The sequence below is a fragment of the Muntiacus reevesi genome, chromosome 10 (genome assembly GCF_963930625.1).
Source record: "Muntiacus reevesi chromosome 10, mMunRee1.1, whole genome shotgun sequence".
NCBI classification, from domain to species: Eukaryota; Metazoa; Chordata; class Mammalia; order Artiodactyla; family Cervidae; genus Muntiacus; species Muntiacus reevesi.
Genome location: NC_089258.1, coordinates 20,429,344 through 20,447,728, shown reverse-complemented (window position 1 = coordinate 20,447,728; position 18,385 = coordinate 20,429,344). Strand labels below are relative to the sequence as shown.

General features: G+C 47.1%; 1 long non-coding RNA gene across 1 annotated transcript in view; it reads right to left on the bottom strand.

Annotated features, from left to right (window-relative positions):
• Positions 1–12,667: 12,667 nt before the first annotated feature.
• Positions 12,668–18,385, bottom strand: part of LOC136176808 (uncharacterized) — a 66,748-nt gene continuing 61,030 nt past the window's right edge. The window contains exon 3 of the long non-coding RNA XR_010664631.1: positions 12,668–14,292. This is a non-coding gene — a long non-coding RNA (uncharacterized lncRNA). The remainder of the gene's footprint in view (positions 14,293–18,385) is intronic.

Sequence of the window (18,385 nt, the reverse complement as noted above, 5' to 3'; positions counted from 1 at the left end):
AAGAATTCACCTGCAATGTAGGAGATGTGGGTTCGATCCCTGGGTTGGAAAGATCCCCTGGAGAAGGAAATGGCAACCCACTCCGGTATCCTTGCCTGAAAAATTTCATGGAAAGAGGAGCCTCTTGGGCTACAGTCCATGGGATTGCAAAAGAGTTGAACATGACGTAGTGACTAAACAACAGCAATAACCCTTTGACCTCGTCTCCCCCTGCTTCTCCCCACTCCTAGTTCCTCCCTAGTAGCCACCATTCTACTCTCTGTTGCTATGTACTCAACTTTCCTATATTACACAAATAAGTGAGTTCATGCAGTCTTTTTTCTGTGTTTGACTTATTTCACTTAGCATAATGTCCTCCAGGTCCCTCCAAATGGCAGGATCTCCTCCTTTACTGTCACTCAATAATAGTCCATTGTGTATATATGTACATCACATATTTGATGGAGACTTAGGTCGTTTCCATGCCTTGATCATGATGAATAAGTCTGTAATGAACCATGGGAGTGCAGATATCTCTTCCAGATAGTGATTTCATTTCCTTTGGATAAATACTCAGAAGTGGAATTGCTGAATCATATGGTACTCTATGTTTAGTTTTTTAAGGAAACTTCATACTATTTTCCATAGCGGGTGCAGCAATTTACATTCTCATTAACAGTGCACGAGGGTTCCCTTTCCTACACATCCTCTCCAACATTTGTCATTTTTAAAGCAGTAGTTCTACTTTTTAAAAAAAAATTTATTTGGCTGCACTGGGTCTCAGTTGTGGCATGCAGGATCTTTGATCTTCGTTGAGGTATGTGGGATATTTAGTTGCGGCATGTGGGATCTAGTTCCCTGACCAGGGATCAAACCCAGGGCCCCTGCATTTCAAGCCCAGAGTCTTAGTCACTGGACCCCCAGGGAAGTCCCAACACTTGTCATTTTAAAATAATGAAGATTTGAACAGTCTATCCAATGTCAGCCAAAAGTCAGAATAAATCCAGGGAGCTAGGTAATCTTTTTCGACTGAGGAGGGGGGGAAAGCCTGAATCTTCTGAAATTCAGTGAGCATACTATACCCCATCAACTTTATCTCAACCTGAACTGCTGGCTCGAGCTTTACTGCCCTAGGAATACTTGAAAGAAGGTTCAGGACAGAGAGAAGGAAAGGAAGGAAAGAGAAAGGAATGGAAGGAAGAGAAGGAAAGATAGGACAGAAGGAAAGGAAAGAGAGAGGAATGAGACACACTGAGAAATAGAAAAGACAGCAGGATGGTGGGTATTTCCATGAGAGTAGAAATGCTTCTGGAGCGCAAGCTGAGTCCCCTGTGGTTTTGGAACTTTCTCTCCTCTGCTCAGCGGATTTTCTTTGTAGCCCGGTCTGCTCTGCGGGCTGCCTTCTGGAGCACATGGGATGGGAGAGGAGTTCTCACCATCTGTCCTGATGGAGTGGCGCCTTCCCAGCTTGTGCATGAACGTTTATGCAAAGTGGGGCCATTAAATGTGTTGGTTTCGGAGGACCCAGCTCCAGGTCCCGAAACTCCAGATACTGTGATTATTATTACCATTTTTATTGGAGTATAATTGCTTTACAATGTTGTGTTTCTGCCGTGCAGTGAAGCGAATTAGCTACATGTAAATATACATCCCCTCCCCACCTGAGCCTCCTTCCCGCCCTCCCATCCCGCCCATCTAGGTCATCACAGCTGAGCTCCCTGTGAGTGTACGGCAGCTTCCCCCTAGTTTTATTTATTTTACACATGGTACTGTACATATGTCAGTACCCTCTGAATCTGTCCCACTCTCTCCTTCCCCCTGGTGTCCACATGTCCGTTCTTTGAGTCTGCACAGACACTGGTTATTATTAATGATTCATATCAACAGCTGGTTTAGTCTTTTGTGAGGTGTTTTCTTTGACTCACACATTCTCATTAATGATTTATTATTTGTAATTTCTGATGAGGCTGAAGATGTAAGTAGAAGTGATTGGTTCCAAAGGTTTAACCATTCCTTCACTACTCATCTTTCACAAGTAATAACAGGAGGGCGGAGAGGTGGAGGAGGGACTGGGATAATAGTTTAGATGGGGGACAGTGATGGGGAGACATCCCACCAGCACAGGCCTTCGTACCTCCAGCTGCTCACCTGCCAGGAACAGGGGCAAAGTGGTCCTGCTTCTGAGTCAAACTGTCTGTCTTAGGTTTCAAAATTCTTGACTCAGGATTGGCTGACTTCACTCAGGTAAAGTCTGAAAGATTTAACAGCCAAGAAGACTGGAATTTTGCCATTTCAAAAGTCTTCCATGCAATTCCTGAATACATCTGTATGGATATCCTACCTAAATGTTACATGACTTTTCAACCATTGATTTTGTTTTCATCCATCCAGATCATCCCTCCAGAGAGAACATTAAGGTAAAACAAGTCAAAAGTTCTATTCATGGACTTTTTCCCTCAGGGGAAAAAAAAATCCTCGGAATGTGGATCTGAACCCAGGAAGACCTGGAGGAAAAATCATGAACTGCCCTATGTGGAGTGGTTAGGGGGACATAGCACATGGTAAGCTCCAAGGGTTCAGGGAAGATCAGGAATGGTTTTGCAGAAACAGAAGCCTGGGTGCAGATGACCACGCAGACATCAGCTCTCAGCTCCCTGAATGATTTGGGAACTGATGCTCCTTCACCTCGTGGGAGCTGGAGCTGAAATCAGAGCGTGTGTGCAGTGGTAGTCCCCAGAGGCTCACTGTCAAGAATTCCCACGACCTGATAAAGAAGCTGTGCTGTGATGGATTTGCACTCTACATCTTCCTGCCTCTGCCTCCCAGGCCCAGGAGATGTGGGGGTGGCTGCTACCTGCTGCGTCTGAGGTCTCTGAAGTGGAGGGTTCACACGGAAAAAATTTTCCATTTTCACTTTGTATCTACAGAATAAAATCTTGCCTGGTGCGAACACTGGGAGCATGTGCCCACCCTTGGGTGGGTGCCCAGCTAAGTGGGATTGGGGGCTTCATCTTCTCATCCAAGTACACCCACCCCCACTGAGGGACAGATGGTGCCAAACTGCAAAGTGAAGATTACACTCGGGATTTTTCAGGGAAAGAGAAGACATCTGACAGTGTGAAAACATCCACTGTCTGTCAGATCTCACAGGAGGCCTCTTTCAAGATCACAAGAGCAAGAATTATGTGAAAGAGGAACTTATACCTAGAGTCATACCGCAAACCCTAACCTATTGTTTAATCACTAACTCGTATCTGACTATCTTGAGACTCCCTGGACTATAGCCCACCAGGCTCCTCTGTCCATGGGATTTCCCAGGCAAGAATACTGGAGTGAGTTGCCATATCCTCCTCCAGGGGATCTTTGGGACCCAGGGATCGAACCCACATCTCCTGTTTTGCTGCTGTTGTTGTTCAGTTGCTAAGTTATGTCCGACTGTTTGTGACCCCATGGACTCTAGAACGCCTGGCTTCTCTGTGGCTGAACATCTCCTGGAGTTTGCACAAACTCACGTCCATTGAGTTGATGACGCCATCCAACCATCTCATCCTCTGTCACCCCTTTCTCCTCCTGCCCTCAATCTTTCCCAGCATCAGGGCCTTTTCCAGTGAGGTGGCTCTTTGAGTCAGGTGGTAGGCGGATTCTTTACCACTGAGTCGCCAGGGAAGCCCAAACCCTGCCCTATAGGTGTATCGTCCACTGAGTATAATCCAGTATGCTTAAGACCAGAATTTTTAGAAGAACATTCAAAAATATCTTTTTGGCTTTGTCTTATCTTTTAATGCATTTTGCATGTGTTTTGCAATGTATATAAAACGCAAATACAGCAGTGATGTGACAATACACACACATCTGTATGTTCTCATCATTTCACTGACAGTAGTGTATGATCAGTGAACGTGAGAACCATTCTTCCCATCTTCTGCCATCTCTACCCTCCACCCTCAATGGGCAGGTCAGCCTCCCACTCTGGGGTGTCCCACTTGGCCACTGCCCTTGGGCTGATTCTCTGGTATTTCCCTCCACACATACATCCTGCCTCTGAGGCTGGGCAGTTGTTAGATTCTAACCCAGTTAGCAGCATGAAGGGGCTGGGTTCAGGCCCAGGTCAGGAGATGAGGAGGGAAGAAGTCCTCGTCTGGGTCTGGCCCATGGCAGCACTAGATCAAAGAGCATCACTGCTTGCAGAGTACTCCATGAGCCCCAGGCACACCCCAGCCTGCTGTTAATGCCACCCTGTCTAAGCAACTCACTCTGCTCCTGGGGTACCCCTGTCAGCCTTGGAGTCACCCCTGGTGTCCTCTGCACCCCACCATCCAATGATTCATTATCCATGAGGGCCATTCTCTCCCCTCATCCCATCTTGCTCTAGGTTGGCCAAATTGTTTGGCAGATCTCCAGGAACCCATCCAAATTGTGACACTGAGGCCCACCACCTGCTCGGGGCTGGCCCCTCACCTTGTGACACTGTCCTGACTTCCTCCAGGCCACCAGGATGGGGCACGGGAAAGCTGCAGGGGGGTCCTTTCAACCTCCTGGGTCAGCTGGCACTGGCTCTCCAGTCCATCCAATCACCAGTTCTTCCCAACACCACCTGGGGGCAGGTGAAAATTTTTGGAGCCTTGGATGACAAGCTACCAGGTGTTTTCGAGTCAGTTGCTGAGGATGGGCAGAGAATGTCCAGTGCCTCCACGTGAGCTCCAGTTCCAGCCTCTGTCCATCATTAGTATAAATAAGGAGCTCTCTTACACCTCCCTGCACCCCAAATCCAAAGCTGTATCCCATCTCTGGTCTGCAGGTCCTTGCCAGAGATACTCTGTCAGAGTGAACACTCCATTTCCTAGTGTTAGGTTGAATGACCAGTCAGATCACCATCAAGTTTCTCCCTAGCCCCCAAGACAGCTGCTCTTCATCGCCCCTGGAATGTAAGCGGAGGGTGATGGAACTCCTAGGGGGCTCAGGTTCGGCCAATGAGCCCACTCCCCAGCACTGGGACCTGCAAGCCAGATCTGGCTCTTATCCTGACTGAGCAGGTTGCTATTAGAGAGTGTGATGTTAGTCTTCTCATGTCTGGGAATCTCTGGGAATGGGGGCGTCCACAGCCATCCTAGACCATGTTCCCTGCCAATGAGGAACTTTCTCCTGAGAAGAATGGCACCAAGTCAGGAGTCCACACACAAGGAAAGCTGCTTGCCAAACCCCTGGCCTCTCTGTGGATTCCTGGCCAGGAGCCATTCTTGCCCCCCATGTGTCCTGGCTTCTGTGGTCAGGATTTGAAAGTTAAGAAGAGACTCACCCAATGCCAGGCATTCAGTCAAGCTGGTCATTGAGGGCTGTGTTTCTTGTCAAGTGAGAGCTCGCTATCTGACATGCCTGCACCTTCTCTAGTCTAAGCACTGATCTCCAGTTGGCTCTGGGGGCATCCTCCTCCTCTCTGTCAGGACTCAGCCTGCATCACTCCCAGGCCTGGGGTGCCCGGAGCCACTGTGCACAGGGCCTGCGGTGTCTGGTGGCTGATCTCCTGCTGGTCCACAGCCTCGGCCTTTGACCTGTGCTCCACAGGGGTACAGACAGCTGGGGCAACCGGCACACACAGCCTCCCAGTCTCCATGCCTGGACCCAGCCAGCAACTGGCACTCACATCCTAGCCCAAGAGTTCGGTTCAGTTCAGTCACTCAGTCGTGTCCAACTCTTGCGATCCCATGAATCGCAGCACGCCAGGCCTCCCTGTCCATCACCAACTCCCGGAGTTTACTCAAACTCATGCCCGTTGAGTCGGTGATGCCATCCAGCCATCTCATCCTCTGTCGTCCCCTTCTCCTCCTGCTCCCAATCCCTGCCAGCATCAGGGTCTTTTCCAATGGGTCAAACCTGCATGAGGTTGGCCAAAGTATTGGAGTTTCAGCTTCAGCATCAGTCCTTCCAGTGAATACCCAGGACTGATCTCCTTTAGGATGGACTGGTTGCATCTCCTTGCAGTCTAAGAGTAGCCACCTGTTTTTCTTTTTATCACTTTTTTTTTACATACAGTTGACTTACTATGTTGTTTGCTATGTTTACTATATTTTTGCTGTACAATGAAGTGATTGTTATACATATATACGTTTTTAAAATATTCTTTTCTCAGGATAAGCCATACTGTTCTCCATACTATTTTTCATAGTGGTTGTACCAACTTACACGGGCTTCCCAGGTGGTTCAGTGGTAAAAGAATCTGCCTGCATTGCAGGAGACACAGGTTCGATCCCTGGGTCAGGAAGATCCCCTGGAGAAGGGCATAGCAGCCCACTCCAGTATTCTTGTCTGAAATATCCCATGGACAGAGGAGCCTGGCAGCTACGGTCCATGGGGTCGCAAAGAGTTCGACATGGCTTAGCAACAAAACAACAAGAACAAAAGAACAAAAAGTGCCAACTTACATTCCCAGCAACAAGAGGGTTTCCTTTTCTCCACACTCTCCCCAGCGTTTATCATTTGTGGACTTTTTAATGATGACCAATCTGACCAGGGGGCTTCCCTGGTAGCTCAACTGGCAAAGAATCTCCCTGTAAAGCAGGAGACCCTGGTTCAATTCCTGGGTCGGGATGATCCCCTGGAGAAGGGATAGGCTACCCACTCCAGTATTCTTGGGCTTCCCTGGTGGCTCAGATAGTGAAGAATCTGCCTGAAACTTGAGAGACATGGGTTCCATCCCTGGGTTGGGAAGATCCCCAGATGAGGGCATGGGAACACACTCCAGTATTCTTGTCTGGGGACTCTCCATGGACAGAAGAACCTGATGGGCTACAGTCCACAGGGTCACAAAGAGTCGGAGATGACTGAGTGACTAAGAACAACACACATCTGACCAGTGTGAGATGGTACCTCATTGTAGGCCTGATTTACATTTGTCTAATAATTAGTGATGTTGAGTATCTTTTCATGTGCCTGCTAATAGTCACCTATTTTAAATGTGGTTGGAGCAACATCAGTTACAATGGGGTTTCCAGACATAGCAGAATAAAAGTATTGTCCCATGCAATATTTGGGATGTACTTGTGCTAAAGTTTATTTGCTGTTCTTCGGAAACTCAAATTTAACAGTGTGGTCTGTATTTATTCAGACAGGCCTAACTGCATGGACTTTGAATCTGGGTTCTGCCATCAAATGCCCTGAAAGCTCAGCTTTGTAGTCTGTAAAATGAAAATGACAACACCAGCCCTCTGAGCTGTGATGGGAAGGTGAGTGAGAGCTTTCTAGCTGAACACTGGACTCTCAGGGGGAGTTAACCATCCCAGTGGGCAGGGAGAGGAGGTGAGATGGAGTTGGTTGCCTTGGGCTAACGCTGGTTACAGAGGTGACTACAATTGGAATTCCTGATCTGGATTTTCTGCCTGACGCACAACAGGCTCCCTGTGAGTGCTGGGCATGTTCCCTTAATCAGGGATTGGCCACCTGATGTGAAAGGGCCTGAGAATGTCCATCAAATGTTGCCACATCCGAGCTGCTCCATCACCCCGGGGGCCCCTCCCTCACTGCACAGCACGAGGGTGGAGCTGGGTCCCCTTCATATCGACCCCACGAAGCTCCACACCCAGCAGTCCTGGATGGTGACACTGACACCTACTAGAGTTGTCTCTAGTCAGACACTTTCCTTACTTATGATGTGAATGACACTGTCTCATCTTCATCACCGGGGGCCTGGCCAGTCTGGGAACTTGCCCATGGTTTCCCAGCAGGCTGGTGACACCCCGAGCCCTGCAAGCTTTGGGCGGCCTAGTTAGCACTAGGCAGCTATGTTGCTTGGGAGACTGAGCGTTTATATTGGGAGACACCTTAAGGCTGCTCCCAGGGCTCTCCTGTTTCCATGGTGACAGATAAAATAGTGGCGAGACCTCAGATGGTTGACACGATGTGGCATCTGGTGCCGTCATGGATACAGCCTGCAAAAGGCTGGGTCTTCGTGTGGTGAGTGTCTGTGGCCTGGTACCTGGGAGGGTGCAATGGCAGGTTGAGCTTATTATGGCACAAAACAGGACATCCATTAACAGCAGCTATCGTTTGAACGAAAAATCCACACAGCCGACATTGGAGAGGAAATTGAGAAGTAGACTCAGAGGGCGGAGCGAAGCCTTTGAAATGATTCAACTAGTGATTCTTAACAGCTGTCTTCAGAGCACGTGTGTTTTATACCTTGGGAGATGATTACAAGAAATGTTTTCTACCAGTTAACCAGGTCTCCTTTCCCCCTTATTTTTGGTGCCTGAGCTATATTGGTTTTCATTTTTAACTCTCTTCTTTAATGGCTTTTAGAACTCAATTTCCTTTTTTTCTTACCTTATTTTCATCTGGGGATGTCTGATGATTAATAAAATAATTTTTATCTATGCATTTTTGTGATTTGAAAAGTAATATTTACCCATTAGTGACTTATATAGAGGGGCTTCCAAGGCAGCTCAGTGGTAAAGAACCCGCCTGTCAATGCAGGAGATGCAGGTTCGATCACTGGGTCTTTAAGATCCCCTAGAGCAGGGAATGGCTACCCACTCCAGTATTCTTGCCTTGGAAATCCCATGGACAGAGGACCCTGGCGGGATACAGGCCATGGAGTCACAAAAGAGGTGAACACGACTGAGCAACCACACTGACCAACAGCTTGTAGGGAAATAGTCCCAGTCACCCACGATCTCCACGCAGGGGTTGGGTGCTAGACCCCTGGATGTCCCCATAACCAGCTGTGGATGAGAAGAGCTGAGTTTCCTGCTTGCAGGAGAATAAGGTCCACATCCCCAGAGCTTTGTGGGCATTGCCTGAGGCAGCGAGGGAGGAATCTACGGAGAAGTGGGTGCCTGATTTACCGTGGGCTCCATTAGGACTGGAGAAGAGTCTGAGCAGCAAGGTGAAGGATTCTGAGAATCTCAGCTTGGAAACCGTGCATGTTTTCCACCAAAGAGTTGATGGGCCTTCCGGGAAGTTCCTGTGATGAATAATTAAGCTATTTGCCTGGAATAGGGGAGGAATGCTAGTGAAGACGGTGTGAGAGCAAAGCCCTGCTCACGGAGGTGCTGAGCGCTGTGTGTGTGTGTGTGTGTGTGTGTGTGTGTCTGTGTGTGTTTCCAGTTCTCACGGGACATACATGAACATATGCAAACTTAATTCTGCACGCTGTTGCTCAGATTATGATTTATAACTACAGCTAAAGTGGACAACGCCAAAAACAACACTGGAAATGGAAAACCTTGTCTTCTGCCTGGTACACTCCTTAAACATCTGTAGGGCTTCGTTTCAACCAGATCTCAGCCTCCGGTTGGCCCTCAGGCCCCTGGGTCCCCAGTGCCCACCCCGCTGTCAGGCCTGGGTCTCATGCTGTTCCCTGCTCCCACTGCCTTCCTCACTGGGCAGCACTTGGTACCACCCGCTCAGGGCCAGCCCCTGTGCCCCCTCTCCCAGGAGCCTCCAGCTCCCTCTTCCAAGTTGTAGGGAGCATGGCATGAAGGTTGGGTCTGAGGAGCCCCGTTTCCTGAGAGTCAAGGATATTCCCCAAATCCCGCTGTCTATATACTATTGCCCATGTGTGAAGTACATTCTCTCGGGGCCTGGGATAAATACAATGGGTGTGCAGGGCTGTGTGTGAGAGTCTATGCATGTAGGCATGTGTATGGGTGATATGTGTCTGTATGTAGGACTTTGCATTTCTGAGTTTTATTGAGTTTCAGGGTAGAAATAAGCGCAGAATAGGCAGACACTTTACTGTCTGAGCCACCAGAGAAGTCTGCAGAATAGTTAATCAAGATAGTGATAGTTTAAATTTTCATTTTAGATAAAAACTTTCAGTCTTGAAGCTGTGCTCTTGACACCTTGTTGAGAGTTGTTACATTTCTAATGGGCACATTTTTGTTCCTGGAGGATTGTGCTCAGTTGAGGCTTGTGGGTATGAGACATGCCCTTGGTGCCCTTAGTAACCAAGAGCTCCTGCCGCAGGGACACCATGTTCTGCGTCTGCAGAGGGAAAGTGCATGCAGCGCCGTGGACATCCACACTCAATGCCTGTGTGTGCTAAGTCTGTTTGGTTGTGTCTGACTCTGTGCGACCCCATGGACTGTAGCCCACCAGGCTCCTCTGTCCATGGGATTCTCTTGGAAAGAATACTGGAGTGGGTCGCCATTTCCTTCTCCAGGGGATCTTCCCAACTCAGGGATCGAACCCGTGTCTCTTATATCTCCTACATAGGCAGGCGGGTTCTTTACCACTAGTACCCCCTGGGAAGCCCCACTCAATGCCCAGGAGGCCTTCAAATGACCTTGGATCAGATGAGACACCAGGTGTCCCTCACCATGCCAGGAAGGAATTCCTGACAAGGGCCACCAGGATGTTGTAAAGTGACTCCAAAGAACTTGTAGGCAAATGCAGGGTTCTGAGGAGGTCTGACACCTGAAGGGGCGGGGAACATCTGTGGTGGAGAAGAGTCTAGGCAGGCATGGGGCCGTGAGGAGAGGATGGGGCTGGAGGGGCTCTGAGAAATGTATCGATCACCCACAAAACATACCTGGATAATATGCAGTAACGAGAAGGATGCCGGCCTGTCTCTCCCTCTATGGAGGGATTTGTAGATGATTACTTAGCTAATTGCTGCTGCTGCTGCTGCTGCTGCTACTAAGTCGCTTCAGTCGTGTCCGACTTCGTGTGACCCCATAGACGGCATCCCACCAGGCTCCCCTGTCCCTGGGATTCTCCAGGCAAGAACGCTGGAGTGGTTTGCCATTTCCTTCTCCAATGCATGAAAGTGAAAAGTGAAAGTGAAGTCACTCAGTCGTGTCCGACTCAGCCTCTGCAGCCTACCAGGCTGCTCCATCTTTGGGATTTTCCAGGCAAGAGTACTGGAGTGGGTTGCCATTGCCTTCTCTGACTTAGCTGATTAGGTATTATAATAGAGTGAACAAAAGTCCCAAGCAAACAATGCCAGCAACTCTGGATAAAAGCATGAAGGCAGAGTTTGATTTCATCGGATAAAGAATGATTTACAAAAATGGTTTCAGAATGGACCAATGGGAAAAGAAGAGGCAATTCCAGAATTGGGGATTAGTTGGATAACTTATGACACATCCAATTAAGTGTAGTTACATAGGCATTTAAACTAACATTGAAGAATTATGGGATCAAAAGATACCCATAGCCTAATATTATGTGAAAATATAGAAAATAAAACATGCATACTGAGACATACATGCACACACCCCTCACACTGCAAGAGAGAAAGTAGACAAAACTGTTAGAAACAAGATGAGGAAGGTGAGAATATAAGCAGTATTGTTTTTCTCTCTTCTTTCTCTTTAAAATATATTACTTTTTTCTCTTTTTTAAACATTTACTTGTTTTTAATTGAAGGTTAATTTCTTTACGACATTGTACCGGTTTCTGCCACACATCAACATGAATCCACCACAGGTATACATGTGTCCCCTCCCTCTAGAACCTCCCTCCCACCTCCCACCCTCTTGTTTTTACTTTTTATGAAGGTTTATCTGTATTTAATTTTAACTTTTATTTTAAAAAAACAAACATATATATGAATGAACACATCTATATATATGTCTCTGTGTATTTTAATTAAGTGAAGCAGTCTGGGAGAACCTTCAGCACACTGAAGCCCTTGGACCAAGCCCAGTCCCAGGGCTGCCCCAGCTTTCTCATGTAACAACCCCCCGAAATATCTGTACCTCTTCTCCTTTGTGGCTGGGTTTGGGCTCTTCCAGGGCAGCCAGCTGCTCAAGGCCAGGCCTCTTACCAGGCATGCTGGCCACCGTAGTCGGCAGGGCAGGGCGAGTGCATCTCGGCCTCGTGGTCATTTCTGAGCTCTGACTTGGCTATTCTGGGAACCCAGTACCTGCAGGCTTGCCTGCCCACACGGGCTTCAGGAAGGCTCATGAGCCTCTGCAGACTGTCAGGCAGCACCCAGCAGGCCATCCCTAGGAGGGAGCTGGGGTCACCAGGCGCAGAGCTCGGGCTTCACCCCGAGGGCGGCCTTGGGCCTTCTGCCTCGACCTGTTAGAGGGACCCTCGGTGACTGTCGGCAGTGGGGTCCCAGACCAAGAAGAAGCCTTGGAAGAGATTCTGCTTTGCAAATGGCAGACAAACCTGTGTGGGGTGTTGAGCTCTAATCCAGATGTTCCTCTTGCTTCCTGTCTTCAGGGCACAAGGAAAGCCCATGTCCTTTGGCTGTAAACAGATACCTTTTGTGATTGGGACGTGAAAGACTGTGGTGTTGGATCAGGCGTGATGACCAAGTCCCCCTGGATAGTCTGGGTCATCTCCTCTTTGTTACGGAGTTCATCATGTTGAGGGAAAAAAAAAAAATGCAGTTCCTGCTCTTCCAGAAACACAAGTATGTTTCAAAGCCCTTGTGCCCTTTACAGTCTAGAAGAACACAGGAAGTTCAGATACACAATTTTGCCTTGAACAGCAGTGGGTTGTGTCCAAGACAAAAACTGACTCATAGGTCACAGGCCGAGTGTTCTGCATGGACACCTCTTTCCTCCCGTTGAACTACAAATGCCATACTTCATAGCAACGTCTCAGAGCCCTCTGAAGAGTGGTCATTAAAGGGAATAGACCATTTGGAACAAAATAAGCCATTCTTTCTTTTTTTTTTATAGCTAGAATTTATTAAGCATTTTTTCTGTTTACAAAGTTTTAGCTGAATATTTTTTAAAAATTTATTTAATTGGAGGATAATTACTTTACAATATTGTGATGGTTTTTGCCATACATCAACATGAATCGGCCATAGGTATATATGCGTCCCCCTCATCCTCTTATTACATGCAGACAACAGTGGACACTAAGTCAAGGGCTCTTGCGAAAGTAGCTGCAGGGCTCCCAACAGGCCTGACCTCCCCCGCAGAGTAAGGGCCCCAAGGAGGAAGAGGCCTCAAATAACCATGACTGCACAATTTGGGCCATTAGTCAAGTGGCTTCCACTGCCGTCTTGCACTTCAAGGAGCTGCCTTTTCTTTTCTTTTAGACTTTGAGCTCTATAGAAGAAGGAATCATGTTTTCCTGTCTCACCCACAGGATCCAACACTTTCCCAAACATAGTAAGTGCACAGAAGTCGTCTTTGCCACTGTCGACGATGCTCACCCTTCTGCAGCTCCCTCTATACACCTGTTCTTTTAAAACCATCCCCACCCCACGGGGAAGTGCACATTGATTGTTGAATCCAGGCTGCAGGCACAGCGAGTCAGCTCTCTCTGGCTTAATACTCTTACAAATCAATTATGTTATATTAATGCAGGGAACAGAGATTCACCTCTAAATTGAGGCAAGTGTGTTAGTTGCTGACTCTTTGCAACCCCATGGACTGTAGCCTGCCAGGCTCCTCTGTCCATGGAATTCTCCAGCCAAGAATACTAGAGTGGGTGGCCATTCCCTTCTTCAGGGGATCTTCCCTGGAGACCCAGGGATCGAACCCAGGTCTCCTGCATTGCAGGCAGATTCTTTACCATCTGAGCCCGCCAGGGAAGCCCAAATTGAGGCAAAGTCATAGCCATGTCCTTCACAATAAGTCCAGCCAAGACATCTATTTGTCATCATAGCCTGCAGTGCCCCCTTCCCTCACCTGGGGGCTAATGGTGGGCTTAGCGGGCCGAGAGGGGCATCACTTTCCTTTTCAGTCTTTTGGGAAATTGCTGAACCTCTGCCATTTCTAGGAGATGGCCTTGAAGCTGCATTTGCTGCCCGGCAGTCGGGCTGAATGATGAGGTCCTTTTGAGAAGGATGGTTGACTGGATAGTGGATGTGTGGTGCAAACTCATCTTCCACATTCCACAGGGGCCAGGCTGAGCCCCCAGAGGGGCAGGGGGGCTGTGGGTCAGTGAGATGCTGGGAGAGAGCTATGGTCTAGAGATGGCTGGGTGACTGGCAGGGGACTATTTTGGCTTTGGTTACACTAACATCTGTATATATAATATACAGATGTGGCTAGATGTTTATAGAGGTGGGTGCTGAGCGTTGGAGGGGTGAGGATGGAGCTTCGGTCATGAGCCACGAATGTGTAGGGACCTGGTGTTCACAGCTTGTCAGCAAGGGGAGGGGCTTGGTAGTGACAAGGTCCTCTCCTGGGCAGGGTCAGTCTTTGTGAGTTTCAGAGAAGTTGATGTGTCCTAGGGAAGAGGGTAGTCCCCCAGGGATGGAAGGTCCAGGGGACAGGGCAGGACAGTGAGATGCCAGGAGGCTGTTCACCCTCATCACCTCCTCTCCTGCTGAGACTTCACTGGCTCCTGACTCTCCTTGCAGCCTGCTTGCACCATGGCAACTGGGGTGGCTTTAGCTGGGACCTGAGATCAGATAGACAGTGTGAAGGGAGAGTGACAAGAACACTGCAGTGGTCCCTCACCCCTGACAGCTATAAGATCTGAGCAGGTCTCTTCCAGGGGCCTTGGATGGACCCTCAGTGAACTAGGAAGATGACATATTTGAAGGAAGGTCAGCGCCGCAGGATATCTCACCCCGGGTGGGAGCTGGGGTCCACCACTGTGTCAGCCTGCTCCTAGGTCTGCCACGTGTCGCTGCAACCCCTCACCATCAGGTTACTTCTGAGAGCTCACACAGGGTGCAGCTGGGGAGTGTGTCTGTGTATATGCACGTGTGCCCGAATACCCATGTTACTTGGGTGCACATTGCATACATGTGCCCATGTGCCATGTGTGAACACGTGCTTGTGCGTGCACACCGATGTTCATGCAAGTGTTTCTGTGTGCATGTACATGGGATTCATGTGTGCATGTCTATGTGCACATGCCTACGTGTGTGGATATGTGGAAATATGTGGATGCACAAGGCTTATGTGCGAGTGTGTACCTGTGTGTGAATGCCTGGGTGTGCATGTACGTGTGCCCATATGCATGTGCCTGTGTTTGTTCAGTTCAGTTTAGTTGATAAGTCATGTCTGAATTTTTGCGATCTTATGGACTGCAACATATTAGGCTACCCTCTCTTTCACTGTCTCCCAGAGTTTGCTCAAACTCATGTCCTTGAGTCAGTGATGCCATCCAACCATCTCATCCTCTGTTGTCCCCTTCTCCTTCTGCCCTCAATCTTTCCCAGCATCAGGGTCTTTTCCAATGAGTCAGTTCTTTGCATCAGGTGGCCAAAGCATTGCAGTTTCAGCTTCAGCATCAGTCCTTCCAATGAATATTCAGGACTGATTTCCTTTAGAATGGACTGGTTGGATCTCTTTGCAGTGCAGGGGACTCTCAAGAGTCTCCTCTAGCAGCACAGTTTGAAAGCATCAATTCTTCGGCCCCCAGCCTGCTTTATGGTCCAACTCTCACATCCGTACATGACTACTGGAAAAACCATAGCTTTGAGTTTCCGGACCTTTGTCAGCAAAGTTGTCTCTGCTTTTTAATACACTGTCTAGATTTGTCATAGCTTCCTTCCAAGGAGCAAGTGTCTTTTAATTTCATGGCTGCAGTCATCCTCCTTCTCTTGGGTACACATACACTTGGGTCCTCAAACCCCAAGGTGTCACCTTTGCTGACATCTCGTCATATATCTTGGTCAGATGTTCACGCATGGTCTTTGGAATGAAGCTGAGTAGTCAGACAGAATCAAGCACCACCCCCATGTGGGTGGTGAACACCATCTGAGCCACAAGCACTGCAGCATTGCTCTGGGAAGATATCTTACCCCAGTGCCCACCCCAGGGCTGCCTTCCCCTCGGCCTCCTGCAGGACTGGGGATACCAGAGTTCTTCCAGGACCTGCTGACCACTTGGGATCCCAAACTCGGTGTTGACTCCTTGAGCTGATCTGTTCACGGTGTTTTTAAAATTAATGTTTATTTTTACCAAGGTGAAAGATGCACAGAGTTTTAAGAGCCACAGACTTGGAAGGAGAATCAGAAGACCTCTGCCCTCTTCCTCTGGTTTCATTTCTTCTAAGAATGAGCCTCACGTCACCCTCAGTAAGAGAGTGTGATCCCAGAGCTTAGTACGGCCTGACCCTGGAGTCCCAGTGTGTTCCCAGGTCTAGCTCCTCTCTCTCAACATCATGTGCGATTCATCCAGATGATCATGTGATCAGTTGGGTTTATCCATACTTTTGCTGAATTGCTTTCCTTCGTGTGGCTATGCCGTATGCATAATATATATATCACTTAAATATATGAATATAATATACTTGTATAAAATTATCTATTATATAAAATATATTTGTGTTATATAGTTACATAATGTAGTGATACAGTTATGTAACAAATAATTATTGTTGTTTAGTCTCTAAGTCGTGTCCAGCTCTTTGTGAACCCATGGACAGTAGCCCACCAAGATCGTCTGTCTGTGGGATTTCCCAGGCAAGAAAACTGGAGTGGGTTGCCATTTCCTTCCCCAGTAATAAATAATACATATCATATATACTATGTGATATGTTATGCATTTATTGTGCATGTATTTTATGTGGTTATAAATAATTTACAACATAACTGATCTAATGTAATATAATATTTAATTATATATACTATTCTACTGTTCATGGGCATTTGAATTGCTTCAGTTTTTAGTTATTGTTTTTATTGAGACATATTGGACATGTAACAATGTGTCAGTGTCAGGTTTTCAACATCATGATTTGATGTATAGATATATTGTGAAATGACCACCATAATAAGTCTACTTAGCATTCATCACACACATAGTGGCAAGTATTTTTCCCTTGTGATGAGAAATTTCAAGATTAACTCTCTTAGGAACTGTCAGATATACAGTATTATTTTAGCTATTATGAATAGTGTTGCTCTGTATAAATCCTTCAGTGACTATAATCTCATTTCTGAGTATACACTAGAGTAGAATGGACAGATCATAAGGTGTGCACATTTTCAGCTTCATTAGATATGGCCAGGGGTTTCCAAAGTGGTTGTGCCAATTTACATCCCTATCAATTTACAGAAGATCATTCTAGTTGCTCTAAATCCTCACAAACACTTGGCATCATTAGTTTTTTCCATTTAGCCATTTGTAGGTGACAACCAGATGTAGTATTCTTTCCTTTTGCATTTTCTTCATTATTAATGAGGTTAAGTACACTTTCATTTGCTTACCGGTCATGAAGTTTTACTGTTTTATGAAGTGCCTATTCGAGTATTTTCACCAGCTTTCTGTTACGCTGTCTGATCTTTTCTCATTTGCTTGTCAGAGGTCTTTGTATATTTGGGTACAAGTCTTTGGTTGGGTGTTCAGTTCAGTTGCTCAGTCAAGTCTGACTCTTTGCAACCCCATGGACTGTAGCATGCCAGGCTTCTCTGTCCATCACCAACTCCCAGAGCTCGCTCAAACTCATGTCCATTGAGTTGGTGATGTCATCCAACCATCTCACCCTCTCTTGTCCCCTTCTCCTCCCACCTTCAATCTTTTCTAGCAATATGGTCTTTTCCAAGGAGTCAGTTCTTCATATCAGGTGGCCAAAGTATTGGAGTTTCAGCTTCAGCATCAATCTTTCCAATGAATGTTCAGGACTGATTTCCTTTAGGATGGACTGGTTGGATCTCCTTGCTGCCCAAGGGACTCTCTAGAGTCTTCTCCAACACCACAGTTCAAAAGTATCAATTCTTTGGCACTCAGCTTTCTTTATAGTCCAACTTTCATATCCATACATGACTACTGGAAAAACCATAGCTTTTTTCCATAGTCTATGGAAAAACCATGGTCTAGACAGACCTTTGTCAGCAAAGTAATGTCTCCATTTTTTAATATGCTGTCTAGGTTAGTCATAGCTTTTCTTCCAAGGAGCAACCATCTTTTAATTTCATGGCTGCAGTCACCATCTGCAGTGATTTTGGAGCCCCCCAAAATAAAGTCTGTCATTGTGTCCATTGTTTCCCCATCAATTTGCCATGAGTGTTGAGACCAGTTGCCTTGATCTTTGTTTTTTGAATGTTGAGTTTTAAGCCAGAATTTTCATTCTCCTCTTCCACTTTCCTCAAGAGGCTCTTTAGTTCTTCTTCACTTTTTGCTATAAGGGTGGTGTCATCTGCATATCTATGGTTATTGATGTTCCTCCCAGCAATCTTGATTCCAGCTTGTGTTTCATCTGGCTATGCATTTTGCATGACGTACTCTGCATATTAGTTAAATAAACAGGGTGACAATACACAGCCTTGATGTACTCCTTTCTTGATTTGGAACCAGTCTGTTGTTCCATGTCCAGTTCTAACTGTTGCTTCTTGACCTGCATACTGGTTTCTCAGGAGGCAGGTCAGGTGGTCTGGTATTCCCATCTCTTGAAGAATTTTCCACAGTTTGTTTTGATCCACACAGTCAAAAGCTTTGGAGGAATCAATAAAGCAGAAGTAGATGTTTTTCTGATATTCTCCTGCTTTTTTGATGATCCAATCAATGTTGGCAATTTGATTTTTGGTTCCTCTGCCTTT